The sequence below is a fragment of the Thermobia domestica genome, chromosome 9 (assembly GCF_964235325.1).
Source record: "Thermobia domestica chromosome 9, izTheDome1.hap1.1, whole genome shotgun sequence".
Taxonomy (NCBI): domain Eukaryota; kingdom Metazoa; phylum Arthropoda; class Insecta; order Zygentoma; family Lepismatidae; genus Thermobia; species Thermobia domestica.
In genome coordinates, this window is record NC_137462.1 from 26,841,017 (window position 1) to 26,860,786 (window position 19,770).

At 36.4% G+C, this 19,770-nt stretch overlaps 1 protein-coding gene across 7 annotated transcripts in view; it reads left to right on the forward strand.

Annotated features, from left to right (window-relative positions):
* Window positions 1–19,770, forward strand: part of Srrm234 (Serine-arginine repetitive matrix 2/3/4) — a 391,760-nt gene that overhangs the window by 307,118 nt on the left and 64,872 nt on the right. The gene's annotated exons all lie outside the window — the stretch shown is intronic.

The following is a 19,770-nucleotide window of genomic DNA, read 5'->3' on the forward strand; positions in this document are numbered from 1 at the left end:
ATATATATATATATATATATATATATATATATATATATATATATATATATATATATATATATAAGTTTTTGAACACCCCGGAATTTTGTAAGCGTCTATTGTGAAGATATTAATTTGACAAGAGAACTTTACCAGACTTCATCAAAGGTAATCCTGCCTAAAGCATAGAATTTGACAACAGTTGAATCGAGGTCTGCGTAGGAGGTACTGCAGATGATACATCAAATTATAATTCTTAAAACTAAAGCCAAAAAAGGACATTATCTGTAGATATTACATAAAATAAACAAAACTATGTAAGGTGAGGCAAAATATTAGTTTTGTTTGGAAAGTGTAGGCATAGAGGGGTAATGCAGTGAAAAAAATTTAAAGAAAAAGTAGATTTTTCAAATTTTGAAGTTCTTTATAGCTTGGTAACATGCTAACGTTTAAAACGCAAAAATACCAGTCTTTGAAAAGTGTTTACGACAGTCATCCTTTCCTTGCCAGCTGTTGCTTAGTGGAAGCATGTGTGTAATACTCGTTACTATTTCAACGAGTAACAATGGAGCATACGAAACCATCATAAACACTTTTCAAAGCATGTCATTTTTTGTGTTTTAAACGTTAGATATCAACAAGCTATAAAGAACTGCAAAATCTGGAAAACTACTTTTTCTTTAAAATTTCTGGCATTGCATTCACCCTCAATGACTACACTTTCCAAACAAAACTAATATCTTCCTTCAGCTTCCACACTTTTGTTTCTACTATCCAATATCTATGTCACATTGTCTTTTTTGGTTTCAATTTTAAGAATTATAATTTGACATATCATCTGCAGTACGTCTCAGACTTCAATTCAATTTTTTTTTTCTCCCTATAGGAAGGAGTACCTCTGATACACAGCAGCAAAGGTCTCTTGCCAAAATAGTTCGGTCACAGTAGATGCTTCCAGGATGTTCGAAAACTTTTGAGGAGTAGTGTGTACATATTAGTTGCATTGAAACAAGGAGCGGAAAGGGATAGCTATATGGGAGATGGGGGGGCCATAAAAAATACATTGTATTTAACAATATTGTTCTTGCCATGAATAAATAGGTACTTATTTTAACGTTCTTCCTATTTTTATAACATCTGTCGCAACTAAGAGAACAGATATTATAAAACTACAAATGTTTAGGAAATAGCGGTTACTTAACTTAACTAATATATAGTCTGTAAATTTTTTTGTTTTGGTTTGGAAAACCTGGAAGAATCAGGCAATTTAATTTGTCTGAAATAGTAGACATCGTGAGCTATGTAGAGAGCAAACCTCATATACTTATTCTATCATAGTCATTCGTATGCATATTTTATCGTCTCTTCTAGCGTGATGATCACAGATATGAAAAGTCGAACTGTAGATGGCAGCTCTAGTTTGGTTTAAGTTAAGAAATAAACAAACGAATGAATTAAGATTATATCAGGTAGTCTAAAAAGTAGTGAGACTTCTGCGCACGAGCGGCATTAATGTCCCAGATCTCAGGGTATATAAGTTGCAGCGGGTCAAGCCTATCATTTAACACCTGAGAGTTGTAAAAGATGTGCAAAAATTGCTGGAATTCTTGTGATCAGATATAAGATATTGCGTCGTGAAGGTGAGTGAGCTTTCCGCGCTACGTTTTACAGTTTTATTTCGGTAAAAGCGCAAATGCTACACAGGCATGTGAAGAAATTTGTACTGTGTATGGGTAAGATATGTTATCAGAAGCAACAGCCAAAAGATAGTTTAGTTGCTTTCATTCTGGAAATTTCGATGTAGAAGATGCTCCTCGCAGTACGGATAATTTGATCTTCAAGCGTGTACGCGTCACAAAATGAAATGCGGATAGTTAAATCTAAATGCGTACGCGCCACCGAATGTAATATGGTTAATTTGATTCAAATATGTACGCGTCACAAAATGTAATACGGATAGTTAAAATCCAAATGCGTACGTGTCACCGAGTGTAATAAGGTTAATTTGATTCAAATATGTACGCGTCACAAAATGTAATACGGATAGTTAAATCCAAATGTGTACGCGCCACCGAATGTAATATGGTTAATTTGATGCAAGTGTGTACGCTTCACCACATGTAATGCAGATAGTTAAATCCAAATGTGTATACGCCACTGAATGTAATATGGTTAATTAGATCGAAGTGGTACGCATCACCGAATACAATACGGATAGTTAAATCCAAATGTATGTCCGTCAACGAGTGTAATTCGAATAATTTGAGATGTGTATACTTCACCGAATATGGTGCATATAGTTAAATCAAGACGTATTAAGATGATTGTTACGGAGGTCGCACAAATAATGCACACAGGTACTGTAGAAATAATAATGGGCAAGTAGAAACTGGGAAGACAATATGAAGCACCATCTGAGCGAATAACAATCTTGCCTAAATTGGATTGATCCAAGGCAAAATATTAGAAGTTATCCTGTTCTTTTCGGCAGCAACGTTGTACGTGTTGGCAATGATCGGAGGATGACCGCAGCGCAGTGCTGTTAGTTATGGAGTATTAGGAGGAACTCTGTACTACGTGAGGAGCAGTAGTATGGCAGTGTGCAGTGAACTGAGTAGATGGTGATAGTGTAAAATGGGCGACCTCTCTGATCTCCCGAGATGGCAGATTATTGGTGCACGGCTATATGCTACGAGCGTAACGAAAATGGAAAGTGTGTTGGCGAGAAACAGTGTCCAAGGTGATGATGATGGCCTACAAATTCACGGCAAAACCACATCGGCGAAAACGAGTAGTAGTTGGAAGAAAATCCTGAGTGGCAGGTCCTGCCAAGGATTGTCACTCAAAACTGTTGCGTGACTACGGTGTAAGTGACGGAAGAACTCAAGTTGCACAGCCTGTGTCGACAATCACAGTCCGTCACGAGATACATGATATGGACGTACGAGATCGGGTTGCACGGGTGCAACCGCTTAATAGGGAACCACCACACTTTAGCATGACACCAAATGATGCCGCAAATATGCAGCACGGACCGCTGATGACTGGAAACGTGTGGTGAGATCGATGAGTGACCGTTCACCTTATTTCAAACAATTTTATGTGTGGCGGACGCTCAAAGAAGCATATAATCTGTAGTGTTTCCTGCCAACCATGAAACATGGTGGTGGTTCTGTGTTACTTGCCACTCCCGTCACTGCCCGTAATTTTGTCTCCACGTTAGGAGATCGTGTATATGACGCCATATTTCAAGATGGTAATTCGCCCATTCGCACAGGTGAAGGTGTTGCGGCGTGGTTTGATGGACATCGGGATGAAGTTAGACACTTCCCATGACCTACTCGATCCGCAAACCTGAATATAATTGTACATCTGTGAATGCGGCGCAGATTTCCGCTTCCATCCTCTCACGAAACTGAATGATACACTCCACGTGGAATGATATAATTCTCCATTTCATATCACTCTTGACCTTTATGGCTCCATGCCATGTCATATCAGAGATTTTCTGAGGGCAAAAGTTACAACTTTTTTTTTTAGGTATTTTCGCTAAATAACTATACAGGGTGTTTCAAAAATACTGACCTGATTTTAAAAGTCTATATGTATTGATAAAAACACTACAAAAATGGGATAAATTGCAAAATACTCATAAAATCTTCAAATTTTAGCTATGCTAGCTATTACAAATGTGTCCACCGCCAGCAGCACGAACATCTAGACGATAAACTCATCATTGCATTTTAAGTGCGAAGTCCACCTGGACTCATACCTTTATACAAGCATCCTGCCTCTTCAAATTGGTGATACCAACAACGAATGTTTTTGGGTGCAGGGGGATCAATGCCAAAACGGCAACGAAAAGCATGCTGGACCGAAATCACTGACTCAGTCTTTGCAAGCTGCAGCACACAAAACGCCTCCTGTTGAGCAGACGCCATCTTACTTCTGACTGACTGTAAACTGAAAAGACGCATTTAGTGACAACTAACGGCGTTTTGTGAAGATCTAGGCTATGATCATTCAAACAACATTCATTTCTTGCCGGCACGTCCCATGTTCCGTAGTTATTACCGTCTAAAATCAGGTCATTCTTTTTGAAACATTATTATATGTATATAAAATACAGGGTGTCTGAAAAGTCCCCTGACATAGGGTAACTCTGTTATTATCAGAGTTACAACAAAATGTAAGAGGGGAAACTGTCTCCAAATATAATATTTTCAATCTAAAAGTGAAGTAATTATTTAAATCGGACGAGCAGTTTGGGCTGCACACTCTTTATGCATCCAATGTCAAATGAAGATGCAATGTTGCCATTTACCAGGACCCACAACATAATTGTCATTTGTCTGGACCCACAACATAAGTGAATGAAGTTGCTGTCTTTTGCGCTAACGTGTCGATAGCCAGCCCCCATTTTAAACATGCGCCCATTCACCATACTGTTTCAAAATTTGTCCACCTCCCGGTAAATATTAACGTTTTATTTTCATTTAACATTGGATGCATAAAGAATGTACAGCCCAAACGGCTCGTCCGATTAAAAAAAAAAAAAAAAAAAAAATCCTTCACTTTAGATTGAAAACATATTTGGAGACGGTTTCCTATCTTACAGTTTGTTGTAACTCTGATAATAACAAAGACTTTTGACACACTCTCTAGGTATTTGAAACACAAGGAATTTAAGATAGTCCTTCACTAATATAGTTGCACGTAATAGATACTGTATCAGATTTGTTACAGTATTGCGATCTTCATCTAATGAAATTAATCGAATTATCATGTTGGTTCCCAGTAGCATGCGAAAATACTTTTAAATTTCTGTGGTGTCAGGGTGTTAAAGAATTAATTGAAGCACGGTACCACTCAGTAATCAATATAAGTTTAATTTTAAAATTTACAATATTGACTTTTTGAGTTATGTTTGCTACTGAAAAATCAGACAAGTAAGATTATATAAAAGAAAAATATTTAAAAAAGTTGTACTAGAGAGTTTAGACAGCATAAAACCGGTAATTTTTGTTCTTCTTATGAGAAGAATCTTCTATGTAATTACTATGGAAAGTAAAGTCAGTGAAAAAGCGCCATAAAAAAATCCATTTAAAATGTTAAAACCTTCTTTGAGTAAGCATTGTAATATTTAAAGCCAAAACAATAGTTCATATTTTTTAATTTTTCCTGTACGACATGTCATTCACGTATACTGTGGCAGCAAAAATTTTATTGCAAGAATTCTTAATGCAGAGGAGGTAGTTGGACACTTGTTCGTTTGACACAGTTCTAGTGTGTGTTCTAGGAAGTATTATCAGAAATTTTTCTTATTTTCTAAAAAAATTAAACACAGTTAGTGGCTTTTCTCTAAGGAAAATTGAACCCAAACTATGCGTAGTAATTGGTAATTGAGGTATGAAACACGTTGTAATATATATCAACAACTAACCTGTATAATGTTCTTTTTTAATGAATTTTTAGCCGATACGTCCAGTACTTCCCACAAGTACTCTTCTTCGGGGCTAAAGCTTAAGAATATCATCAATGCTGTAGTTCATATGTTTATATTATATCAAACAATGGTGTGAAAATATGTACAAACTTAATATTATAGTAATTGGTGCACTAACCCTAAATGCCACCTATTCTTAATTTTTTTTAATATGTACTAGCTGAACCTACGCTTTCTACATAGCGCATCATTCACATATGAGCGTGGATCTCCTTTCATTCTTCACATTTGTACATGATCATTTACAGACACAAGTGGAGGACGTCTCTGATACAAATCGGCAAGGCGTATCATAATGGGGAAATTTTTGCTATTATTTTTTCAATATCCGGTTGGAGTGTCTAATTCATGTATGATCAGTGTTTTTCTTTCTTGCATGCAATATGTAATAAGCAAATACATTACACACACAGTTAATTATAATGTCAGTGATATATGGTGTTCATTGGGCAAAACACTCCAAACAATAAAGATTCTTCTTAGACTGGAGAAATGGCTATCCGTCGTTTTTCATTATCATTTGGGCATAAAACAAACGCCTGAGAGGTATACTTTAGCCGTATACAATTATGTGGTGTTGGAATGCATAGCTTGTACAATATGATGCTTTACTTTTTAAAAATTGCAATGCTTCCAGTGTACTTCTAAAAAATATAATAAAGAAATAACGGCCCTTCTTAAAAATGTTCAATTAAAACCGAACAATCTACACAGAATTTGCAATCGATCAGTGAAAACGGCATCTTTCTAGAACCTATGGTTCCCGAGAACTCACTGTCGAAAGGATTGGCCCCAAACATATAAACCTAGAATTTTAATATGTAGATAATGCACTAACTCTAAATGCCCTTATTCTAATATCTAGTCCTTTGATCTTTTGCGTTCCATGTCTTTCAACCTTCTGTAAGTTTTTTCTTTTCTTTTCTTTCTTTTTACGGAGGGTTTGGAAGACTAATGAAATGCAGAAAATCACAGGACTAGGAAATATATATATATATATTGAATAAGTGGCATTTAGGGTTAGTCCACTATTATAATATTAAGAGTTCGTATATATTTTTACACCACTGTTTTTTTTACAAGGTAAACGTGTGAATATGACATTGAGGATATTCTTAAGCCTTAGTCCAGAAGAATATCCATGGAGCGTACTAAAACGTACTGCATAAATTTCCTTAAAAAGGAACATTATATAGGTTAGTTTTTGATATATACACAATAAGTTGTTCAGAGCGGACCGTGGTATGCACTTGGTACTCCAGTTACCTTCTAAAGAGATCTAGAAAATTTCCTGATAATTGACGAAGAAATAGTCACTGTTGCACCTCAGTTTTGTCTCTCTCTTTCTGTGTGTATATTTCACATTTATGATATATATTTTGAAGTTACTCACACGAGGGTCACGAACATTAAATGAAAATTCACAATGCTCTTACAAGTTTTGTTACGCTATATTATTAACATACCTTACTCGTTGCTTAAGTAAACCAGAAAGACGCAGAGAAATGAGTCTGAATACGTGTGCCACCCAATATTTTTATCACTAAATAAGCCTAAAGTTTTAACTGTCAATTCAAATTGATAAGAATGTGCTAATTAAAATGAAACAAATAAAATGTATGAAGGGCTTCACAGGACGCTCCGCCACTGTCGTAGTTGCGAGTAGAGAACTTCTAGAACAAAAATGAGTGCTCATTTCTTAAATATGATTACATGTTACAAACAGTTTATGTAAATCTGTAACTTAGTTCAATGCATTTTGAAAGTGTTGTTTTCTTCTCTTTCTTAATTAAACTTGACATTAAAAGTAATAAAATACATTTAGTCTTTCTACATATACATAAGCACTGTGTAGTAAACAATGTATCTGTTGCGTATTAAATACTGTAAAAGTCAACAATAAATCTAGTAGACAAGTATTAACTTTATGAAAGTGATGAGCGAGAAAACCTTTAAAGTATTAAATATATATCAAGACAGACAAACTATGGAATACCGGTTGAAACAAAAGAAGCACAATTAAAGTTGTAAACTTGTAGTATCACTGAATAATGTAATTCTTTTTATTAATGACAATTTTCAATAAGTGTTGTAAAATAAGAACTGGTTTTATTGCCTATAGATAAAAATTAATTCGTAATTATGTCTTAGCGAGTTGCCAGTATTTTAGTTTGTCTTCCAGAACGTAAGATCAAATTATATTGTAGATTTTGTCGATTAATATTGCTACATTTTATAACTGTGCTTTGATCAAGTAATAAATGAAGATTTTATTTTTATAATAGTGCGTATTGTTAGTTTCAGATATCTCAAAGGTTAAACTCTGGATCAAAATGTGGTTACCATCAAAGCTTCGTAAAAGTTGCAGTTGAAAAGTTAATTTTTAACATAACGCTCTATAGAATATTTCATTCCCATCTAATTTATTCGTATATTTATTGTACATTTCGTGAATTTATTGTAGACAAGGCTAGACTGTAGCCGTGAGATGGAGAAGCATAAAGAGGCAGTGGCAATATATAAACAAGGCGAACCTGAAAGATACGTATTAACTCCGGGAGGTGATTCGTAACATCAAAAGAAGACAAATAGTCCTGTTGCATGTTGTCATGTTCCGCATTCGTGTACGCTGTGCATATCTTTCTATTCAAATCCAGTTGTCACTGTTCGGGTTTCGATTCCAAGTTGGTATCCCTGTCACTCGTACACGACGCAGAATTCGACAACATGCAACAACACTTTTTGTCTTCTTGTGATGTCAGGAATCACCTCCCGGAGTTTATGTACATCTTTCAGGTTCACCCTGTAAATAAATAAATGTTGAGGGTAAATTATAACATCATCTGTGCATAGTTTCTGTGTTTTGAAACGCAAGGAAGAGAACAAATTTGTTGATATTACGTGAATGGATACTTCTTTTCATTGTCACTGATAAGCCTTGTTTCGGGTCTAATTTAAGGTTGGAGATTGCGTCTAAACAATTCTTTCTGAAATTTTCTTAAGTACAAGGGCTAGATAGAAAAATAATGACAGTATTGTTAATTCGTACCTGGACGTGTGCCCAGTTGTTATATTCTTTCAGTGTAATTGCCTTCTATCCCTATTACCTTCTGCAACACGTGTGGAAGGCATCATACACCGTCAGCGCTGCTTTCCGCGAACTGGTTGTTTCATTTTGACAACAAGTCGTCACGAAGTCCATGAAAACATGGTTGTGCACTGCGCCCACGTGCTACTTCCATCTTGATCCACGCCGTTGTTGTCTTTCGTAACATATTGTTATGACGCTTCCATGTTCCTCCTCTATTTTACCACACTGCTGCTTTTGACTGAATAAGACACAGTCCTTACCACTCGTCACACTTTATCACCTTACATTCCCTTATCAGCTACGGAACTTTTGTAGTATTGAGACAGTCCTCTGACGTGAGAACAGCGTTTCCCTACTTTTTATCCAAACTATGTTCTTTGAAAATTTTTTGTCGTGAAATAGCCCTAAATCGACGTCCTTTTTTTTCTTTTTTTTTTCGTTTTTAGTTTTGGAGAAAACTAATCAGCTGACTAGGGTATACTTCGCCATTTCCACAAAAATATGATCAACTGAATCAAATGACCAGAAAGCCATAGGTTTACTGTAATAGGTTGAATGGTTATGAAGAATGATATTATACCATCTTATTTTATTTTTAGTATACAAATATGAATGCAAAAACCGAATAGTCACTTAAAAAAAAAAAAAAATACTATCAAGTAATTCTGATTTTTTTCTGCCGGTTGTCTAGCAATTCTGAAAGCTTGCTTAGTAAGCTGCGTTTTCATGGTATTCAACGTTCTTTGAAATATATTCTTTGGATTTCGGTTTTGCATAGAATATTGCGACCTTACGTTCACCCTTCAAACGTTTGATCAAATGCTGTACTGTACGGGGCTTTATACCTTTTTGCATACTGATATTTATTCTTTTAGTATATTCCTAAAGGTTAGTGGAAGACCATGGAAGCTTCTCAGTTGCAGCAAGTGACCTGCCAATAATGACAGAATATCTATGATGATTAGTCTTTATACTTGCTCAACGTCTTAACGTTTTAACATCTTGTAAGACATACTAGTCGAAAAATAATCGCTCACAACACTTGCAATGCAACTAAGAAAAACAAAAACTCACAGAGGAAACACGCGTATAAACGCACGTGACGAGCGCTAGAAACAAAATGGCAGCATGTGAATGTACACAATTGAAGATCAAGCAAGCCATGACCACCAAACGACTATATATATATATATATATATATATATATATATATATATATATATATATATAGCGAATTCTCTTATGAAATTAGAGAGGGTGCTATGTCAAATCTTAAAACTTCTGTGAACTATTAAACATATGAAGCGGTATGCATAGTAAAGCTCTAATTACTTTAAATAAACACACGAAGTTTTGACAGAGCTGATTCATTAATGGTATTTGCAGTTGCCGTTGACTCAGTTAAGATTAGGAATTAGATTTTTGGGCTTTGGGCATCTTTGGCCATGTTAGCTGGTCACGTGTGAGGGATAACATCCCTCGACGATCACTGTCTGGGCAATCGGGGAAGGAAGGAAGTGGCCTGGGACCATTATATGAGGTACCATCTGGGCATTTGCCTGGTGTGAAAGAGGAAAATCGCGCACAGCATGACTGGCCTGAGAAAGCTTTTTTTTTACTCTTTCGTCCGAATATCCCCATCGGGAATCAAACCCGGGACCACTCGCACCAAAGACGAGAGCATTAGCGACTGCAATACGTAGGACCACACCATTGATTCAATTCTAGTATCAACTTTAGAGTACCTGAACACCCTGCAAATAAATTACGGTAGTCGAGAAATCTTGAATATTTTGAGCACAACCGTGAACGGTAATTGAAACTAAGTCATGAATAACGGTGGTACTAAGTTATCCAGTGAAGGTAGTTGCTTTTGCTAGCTTGTAGTTATATTTAAATCATTGACGAAGAACGAAATAAGGCGGGAAAATTGTATAACTGTTCTTAAATTCATGCCATTTTATTTTTCAAAATAATAGTAAAACAAAATGTAGTATTAAAATTTGGAGAATACAGGGATTTTTAACTTAGAAAATATTACAAAATATAGTGGCAAGATATTTCATAGAGTATATTTGTAAAGAAAGTAGTACAAAATACAGTGGCAAGAGGTTTCGTAGAGCATGTTTATAACTGAGAAATAAAGTAAATTAAAATCGTGTTAGGACGCCATAAGGTTACCAAGGATGGCGTTTTTCAGTTGTAAATATCATGACGGAAAAATCTACCACTATATATATATATATACAGGGGATAGAAAAAATCTAAAAACACTTCATACAGGACACGTAAGTTTGGCCCTCCGCTGTACAACACGTGTTGCGGTTGCCGATCGTTTTTTATTTTCAATGTCATGTGAACCTTCCTCTTCCGTCAGCAGTAACCCATTCACCTGTGAGTGTCGTGGTGTGAGTGAAAGTGGTGCGGTAAAATGGGCGACCTGACAGATTTCCAAAGAGGCATGATCGTTGGTGCCCGTCTGGTTGGAGCTTCAGTGACAACAGTGGCGAACATTGTGAGGGTATCGAAAGGCACTGTGTCCAATGTCACGAGGGCGTACACAATTCATGGGCAAACGACGTCTGCAAAGCACAACAATGGCCGAAAGACAATCCTGTCAGATAGGGACCGGAGGGCATTAAAACGGATTGTAGCAGCTAAAAAGAAGACCACTGCAATGAAAATTACGTCTGAACTCAATTCCGGCCTACAGAACCCGGTTTCATCGAAAACAGTGCGACGGAAACTTCATAAAATGAAAATTCATGGCAGGGCCGCTATCGCCAAACCCCTGGTCACAGCAGTAAATGCGAAGAGGCGTATCCAGTGGAGCAAGGACCATAAGGCGTGGACTCGAGCAGTGGAAACACGTAATGTGGTCCGATGAATCGATCTTCACCTTGTTTCCAACAACCGGTCGTATTTACGTATGGAGAACACCGTCGGACGCCTATGATACTGACTGTCTGCTCCCAACTGTAAAGCATGGGAGTGGTTCTGTTACAGTATGGGCAGTGATATTGCGGTTTTCTACAGGTCCCATCATAGCCCTGCATGGAATGATGAATGCTAAGGCGTATGAGGTCATTTTGGGGGACCAAGTTCTACCCATGGCCCAAATATTGTTCCGTGATGGTTATGGCATCTACCAAGATGATTTGGCACCCTGCCACGCTGCAAAAACTGTGAAATCATGGTTTGAGGAACATGACCAGGAGCTATCACACCTGTCCTGGGACCCACAATCACCAGATCTGAACATCATTAAGCCATTGTGGTCTGAGTTAGAAAGGCGTGTTCGGTCTCATTACCCTTCACCAGGATCCCTTAAGGAACCGGAGCATATTTTGGAGGAACAGTGGTACAAAATTCCTCACACCACGATTCAGGAGCTGTATACGTCCATTCCACGTCGGATCCAAGCTGTTTTGGAGCAAAAGGAGGCCCTACACCATACTAGGTATGATTTTCCCACTTTAGCAAACGGTTTAGATTTTTTGTGCAACCCCTGTATATATCACAAGTTGCACAAGTTTTAATGCCCTCCGATTCTTCACAAGTTGTGGTACAACGTTTCGAATGTGATTTTGCTCACAATGTGAAAAACGTCGAAGTTAACTTCGTTTCTATGTAACAAGCTTCGTAATATGACAAAAAAATAATTTTGGAGATTATATGGCACAAATAGTATTGTGCTCGATACACCATGGAAAATTTCGAAGAAAGTCACGTTTGATTTAGTCAGCAGTATCTAATTTTAAAGTAAAAAGTTTCCGATATTGATGTAGCTTGGCTAGGGAGCTTACTGTACTTCGTATGAAAAATTTCTTCTGCAGTGTTTCTGAGATCCTTGTTAGAGCCTCTGTATTTCAAGTGTGCCTCAGCTAGCACTGCTGTTGATTGTTTTCCCGTACTCCTCTCGAAAGAGGGATTCTTCACAGGGACAGAGATTCTTCAATGGTTGGATACGAAAAGGTTGCCACATTGAATTACTTCACGGGCTTCGCTGTGAACTGTTACGTTAGCCATTATAAGTAGTCTACGATCTTCACTCGTCAAGACCAAAAGACTGAATGACAAATTGGCAACACAGCGGAAGCGATTCACTTCTTTCTCCAAAGCAAAGGGAAGGTTTCCTTCAGTCTGATTTAAATCAAATTCCAAAATAAATTAATTTAAAGTGAAAATAAGTAAAATCCCGTTTCTATTACCGGGTGTTCAGAAAGTAACTCTGCAATGCCATCTTCAGATAGTAATAGGACATCTTCGGTGACCGCGTCATCTCTCGAGGACTCTGGTCTCCGCGTTCACCCGACTTTACTCCATTGGATTATTTTCTATAGGGTACGTTGAAGGGAAAGGCCTATGAAGGCAATCCGTACACCATACGAGAACTCCAAGCTTCACTGACACGTCACATTCGGAACATCACTCCCGATGTTCTGCACAACGTCTTCAAGAACATGCAGAAACGTGTGCAACTGTGTCTTCAAGTGCAGGGGGATCACTGCCAGCATCTCTTATAACTTCCATGACATTAAAGTTTAGCTTCGAGTTAATTTCAGTTACTTAAAGTGATTTATGGAAAATAAAATACGGCAAATTATGAACTGCATAGTTACTTTCTGAACACCTTGTATTATTTTGATTATAGAAGATAATAATCATAATACAATGAGACTCAAATGTATTTACAGCACAGTATGAAAACGAGTGTCATGCAGAAGACGATTAGGGAAAATCCCTTTTTGAACTGGTAACTCGGCAATTCTGCTTTCTTCTCTTCGTAACATAGGTTTTTAAATCGTTAACTATTCCAACGGGGAAATCACCATCGGCATTTAAAACGAAAATTCTTTTGTGTGCGCGTTGTTTGTTTATTCCCAGATAACAAGGACGTATTAGAGGGGTCCGATCCCCTATCCGAAACTTTAAAAAAACTTATATTTTATAACATTTTGGCGAAATTTATGTATTTTATATGTATTTCGTTCCGCAAGCTAGTACCGATTTTTTTTTTTTTTAAATATGCCCCTGCCAAATATGAGTAACTTTTAAAAAAAGTCGTGTTGATAAACGTTGCTGTATTTTTTCCTTAATGCTTAAAAAAACGTTGTTTGGGATTGAAATAGATTAACGATTGAGGATTAATTCAAAATTCAACCCCAATATTTTTACTTAAATGGCATAGTTAACATTTAATACTAATTCCTAATGTTTTTTCTTCAGTTCGCGACTTGTATTATAGGAGAAAGATTTTATTTAAACAAAAAACAAAAAAAAAAAAAAGATTTTTCCACCCTAGTTTCCGCCGGAAGAGGGAGACGGGGATGGGGCTGAAGTATATTTCACATATTTTCCGAGGGCAACTTGAAATAGCAAGACTATAGATACTATTGTTTAGTTCATGTATTTTTAGAAAATGATCCACACTGCATCTTGTGAACCCAATATTATTTGTACTATTTTGATCTCAAAAGTTTATTTTTCGATGTATCATGAAACTTGTGAACTCAAGAATGAAGCTTTCGTCCAGGGTTCAATTCCCATGGTAAAGCACAAAAATTTAATGATACAGTCATTCACTTTCATTAATCATCCGTCTCCTTTAGCCGAAAGGGCATAATCGTGGGACGTTAAACTAAAAACATAACACACAAAGAGTGAAAAGTGTTCGACTGGACCGGGACTCGATCCCGAGTCCTCCCGCATACCGTGCTGATGCATTAACCACTATGCCAGCCGGTCCGCCTCCCAGAACAGCCACCTTAAGGTGCTCGGTATAGGGACAGAGGATTGTCCAATCACAGCAGGGGTCTGTGGTACAATCCAAGTGGTCCGAGGTGGGAGCATCGACCTCAAGAGTTGCAAGGTGGGTGGCTGTTCTGGGAGGCGAACTGGGTGGCGTAGTCGTTAAACGCATCGGCATGGTATGCCGGAGGTCCCGGGTTCGAGTCCCCGTCCAATTGTCGCTTTTTCACTTTTTGTGTGGTATAGAATTCGCACCTATAGAGGATTGTGGTGTAAAAAAAAAAAGTTGTTTCCTCCTATCATTAGTATATATAAAAAAAATCTCATTTCATAACAAGAATGAACTAAAATCAACTTCCATTCACATAGGGTTATTGGTTTATTTTCATATATAGAATAACCTCCCAAACGTTCTATCACGAATTACGAAACAAACGTTACAACGTTTGGGAGGTTGTGCACAATTTTTAAAGTTGTTTCTTACCACTCGTATTTCATAGTACTTCCTTATGTTCTCAGGCGTTAAGTTTGAATTTCAATCATATTTTGAGAAGAAAGAAAAAAATCTTAATACCTCATCGTGTGACCAAACTCTTAACAAAGTATAAGTAATTTCAAGGTGATTGGAACATTTCTGAAAATACATTGAAAATCCGTGTTGTGATGGCCTAAAATACTGAGTGGATTAAATTTTAAGCTTTAACTCACATGTCAAGCTATCGTCATATATGTTATTTCAGTCTGATGGATTCTATAGTGGTACATACAGTATATGTGTGTAAAGGATCAATACAAAGGTTTAAAAAAAATAGACAAAGAAAAGAAAAAAGATGGTTAAATCGTTGCGACACTCTGTTAGGTATAACTAATTAGCATTTCTTTTGCCTCGCCTTTTTCACAGATAAACAAATTGAGTCATGTCTTAAGGTGAGTATAGAAAGTCTTATTTTTAAACAAAGGGAAAGGAAGGATAGCATAATTTGTTGGTATTTTGTGCCACTAACATCTACTATTCTTCTCACCCCGTAACCTGTGATGAGACTCGCATATTTGCTTTTGGGTATTTCTCGCATATTTGGTGGTGGCTTTGTATTCTGTATTATTACTACTACTATTATTATTATAACAATTACTACTACGCTGCTGCTTTTCCGTTGCTTGGTGATCTAACTGCAAAATCTATGCATTGCTTTGTACGGTTTGGTATTAGTATTGCAGAAATGTTTGTAGTATACCTAGAATTTGTAGCTAATTGAGTGGAGCTTATCAGGGTGAAAAGTCACATTAAAAGTAGTTGTTTCAAAAGAGAAGAGGGGGGGGGAGTGAAATTCATGCTATTTTATGATTTTCAAAAGCGAAGGGTGACATTAAAATTTGAAAACATAGTCTCTTTAAGAAAACAAAATAAAGTACTATGAGTTGATTGTTAAGAGTTTGAGACTTGCTATTTACAGCTGAGACGTATGACATAATAACTTTCATGACATTGTAACACGATCATGGACATCTGAGCAGAAAGTAACATGTCTAAAACTCATACCATTCTGTATGAAATACTTGCATGTTCTCCAGATGTTAATTTTGCCTTTTAAGAAAAGTGACAAAAAGGGAAGGAAGATGGCGCGACTTTCCGTGAATAACTGTTAGGGACAATGAAGTAGTTTTTCTCCTGTATCATTATACTTCAATTAAAATGCGCATATGACCACAAATAATAATAATAATGTAAATTCGATCTTCAGTGGTAGTTGGATTTATTTCTTCGCTCAAATATGATTCAGAGGTTCCTGGATCTTCTGTGAAATGCGTACTAGCAAAACCTGAGGGGAAAAAGATAGACACAACGTGGTTCTGACCGCTACACCTTCCTTTGTGATTAGATCATCGAAGTGTAGAGGTTTATCTGTAGAACACATCTACCTGTACTACACCGTACCTAAATTTTACACATTTCACGTAAATGTGTAAAATGTAAATTCATTTTTATAAGGCAGTTGAAACTAAGTAACCATGTAGTGGAGCTTCCAGAAACTCTACGAAATCAAAGCATCAGATTCTTCTTTAGAGTAAAGGAAAATATTTCCTCATATGAATCAATTAGAAACTCTGTAGTGCATATGCTTATCCTAATAAGTCAAAGAATCCACGGTTTACAAACAATATTGTATTCGATTTTACATTTGAGTAATTTACGTAAGACAGGATTGGCGAAGAAACTAAGTTACCTTGATCTTTTGCAGTCAACATTAACACTGCCATACTTTACCATGAGAGCTCCTCCGTAGCTAAGCGGTTAGCATACGCGCCTTTGGCGCGGGAGATCCTGGTTCGATTCCCGGCGGGAGCTCTTGTGGTTCGGATTCCACGTTAATCAGTAGGTCCACGTCTCATATAGCCTCGCTGCTGAACGGGACGTTAAACTCAAAATCAATTCAATTCAACTTTACCATGATGAGTAATTAAAGAAAGAGCAAGATAATAATATAACTTTGTCCGTGCCGAACCATGTAAATTGATATTACTTTCTCAACTTGTAAAGAAACTTAATCAGAGTAGAACTTGGATAAGGCGAAAACTTCCACTAAGGGGAAAATTCATCGGTTTCAACTAATATTATGACACAACCTTTGCTTGAGACTGTACTCTGTCAATAGGGTACAAAATTTTGACGACAATACTTGCCGTCACATATGAGTGACAAATAGATCGAAACACATGTTGCATTTATTCGTTAGGATTAAAAAAAAAAAAAAAGTGATTGAAACTGTGTACTGTGAGCAGCTTTTCGCGCTAGATAACGTCAAAATTATCATTAGGGGTTTGAACATTACTTGATTTTTTCGTTATTATCGTTTCCGAATGTGATTTAGAAATAAAGAGAGGTAATTCTTTGTGACTTTTCATCTAATGCTCTTTTCATATTCTTTGGTATTGTTTATAAAATACAAATCATATGCTGTGTGTATATATATATTGGTAAGGTTGAGAGAGCGAGAGAAGGTTAAAATGTGTATTACAATAAGTTATGTCGTAGAATTTAATCAAAGGTTTTTTTTTAAAAAAAATAAGTAAGTATTATGACAATTTATCTTCAAAAATTGGTGTTCTTTCTCTCTCTCTTAAATTGCTAATGATTTGTCAATAAATACGCATATTCTTTAAATGTGTAAGAATTTTGACTTTCTATGTATAGACATAAGAGGAAAAGTACGTATACAGGCGTGCGTCTTGAAAAAAAATATATCTTTATGTAGTAGAACTTCGAGTTTCGCATGAGAATAGAGATTGCTAACAGTCTTACTCTCGAACTGGACAGAATTAATATTTTGGCCAGAATTACACAACACAATGTTCGTTGTAAGTTAATATATTCAAAATTATTGCATAATCTTACAGTAATAAGGGTGGTGGAACGTGGTAATTTGATTGTTGTCTGAATTAAAAGCAAAAGAAAGAACTTTCAGCGTCATGAGAAATAGTCAAATGAAAAGTAGTTAGAAATGCAGTCTGTATGTTTGAGATATATGACTCATCATCCATTCCGCGAGTGATTTCTATTGGGTTGATGTGATATTTTCATTCCGTTCAGAGATAGCTGTATGTAGTAGCATTGATACAGGTAATATTTATGTAATTCACACTAAAATTGATTAAATCACAGGTTGCAGTATTATAATAACTCATATCTGTAATTGAGTTACTCGTATAATAAAATGCTACAAGATAATTTCAAATTTGAAAATACGGAAGATCTGGGTTCGATTTACAGTAGAAGTTTGTCTGAATCCAAATTCCATGGTTGTAGATCTTACATCTTATATAGCTCGGTGCTGAAAGGTGAAGGTACATTTCAAAGAAACATTGAAAAGAACAATAGTGACAGTGCCTATTTTCGCACATGGTAAGAAGTTTTTTTAAATATTACGTGAGTAAGGATCTTTCCTAGAGATTAGCAACCTAAATAAGGAATACCGGATTTCTAAACGTTACTGTTCACTTTGTTTGAAGTAAATTCTCTACGTGTTGTATAATTTACGCAAAGTGAAATAGCCGACATCTTTTGTCATCAAATTTCTTTCCTTTTTATGATGTCAGATAACAAGGAAAATATTGCGAGTAAATACTCAACATTTATCGAGAACAAATTTGTAAAGCCTAGAAGAAGAAGATAAAATCAAACGAAGAGATGGTATAACTATGGCCCCAAAATAAAAATTCTGATTCTTGAAGCGGAAACTTCAGATTTAGTCATTCCAGAATTTCGGAACCTTCGTGGGTCTAAAAGCCCGAAACGAGGAAATCCCAAATCAAAGCTTAACCTTTCTCGAGTAAAGTTTTTATTCTTCAAACCCGTAAGACTCTCTTACTGTATCTGGTTATATGACTTAACTGTAAAATATGTAACAAATTATTGTCCATTCATTCACTTTCCACTGTGCTTTTTCTAAGATGAAGTCGAGATGCTTCAACAGTATGAATGGATCTTTGATTTTGAGGTTAGCGTCCCTTTCAGCATCGATACTAGATGAGACGTGGACATAGAGCTTAACGTGGGATCCGAACTACAGGAGTTCTCGCCGGGAATCGAAACCGGGTGTCCCATACCAAAGGCGCGTGCACTTAACCGCTTAGCCACGAGGGAGCTCATGGATGGATGTGTTTCATTCTGGTAACTCGTACTTTTCAGATGATTTAGAAGTGAATTTTCAGTTCCTTCTAAGCATTCCATCGATGGAAAGTATAAATGAAAGTTTCAGAATATGGGTATGGAGATCTGCTAAATGGAACAAAATATGGAGAGGAGTTGTGCAGTAAATAGTGTTGAAAATGGTCACAAAAGAAAAGAAAAACTAGCTAGGACATTGTCTTACTACAGGTGTATACGTGTTTGTTTTGTTGAAGTTTGACGTCCCATTTCAACTCAAGGCTACGTAAGACGATGCCCTGCAGTTTAAGATGGAATCCGAACCACCTTAATGCGCGTTCAAATTTTAATGTTCTCCCTCTGGGAATCAAACTAAGTGCACGCGCTAACCATCAACCCAGCGGGTGGATTTCTTGTAAGCGATGCTATAGAAAGTATTATAGAAAGAGAAAAATGAAGGTGAAGAATGTTACAGTTGATGTATGATATAAAAGAGATTCTTATGTTTAAAAAAAACAAAGAGTTTGGGAATGTCTGTAGCGAGTGTGTTGAAGCTTCTCATTTTGCGGCAAAGTAGTTCGAAATTGGTAGGAAAATATATAATGTAATCCAGTCATTTCAAAGATCTATGGTACAAATGGGATTACACAGAATTTAAATCAAAATTAATAAATATCGTTTACCAAGTAAATTAAACTTCTGTTAGTGTCGAAGTGGATGTTCGAAATCTAAAATTGAAATAAAATAGTTCTAAAATTTATCAACATAGACATGCCTGTCATGTAGTATTAGTGTTGA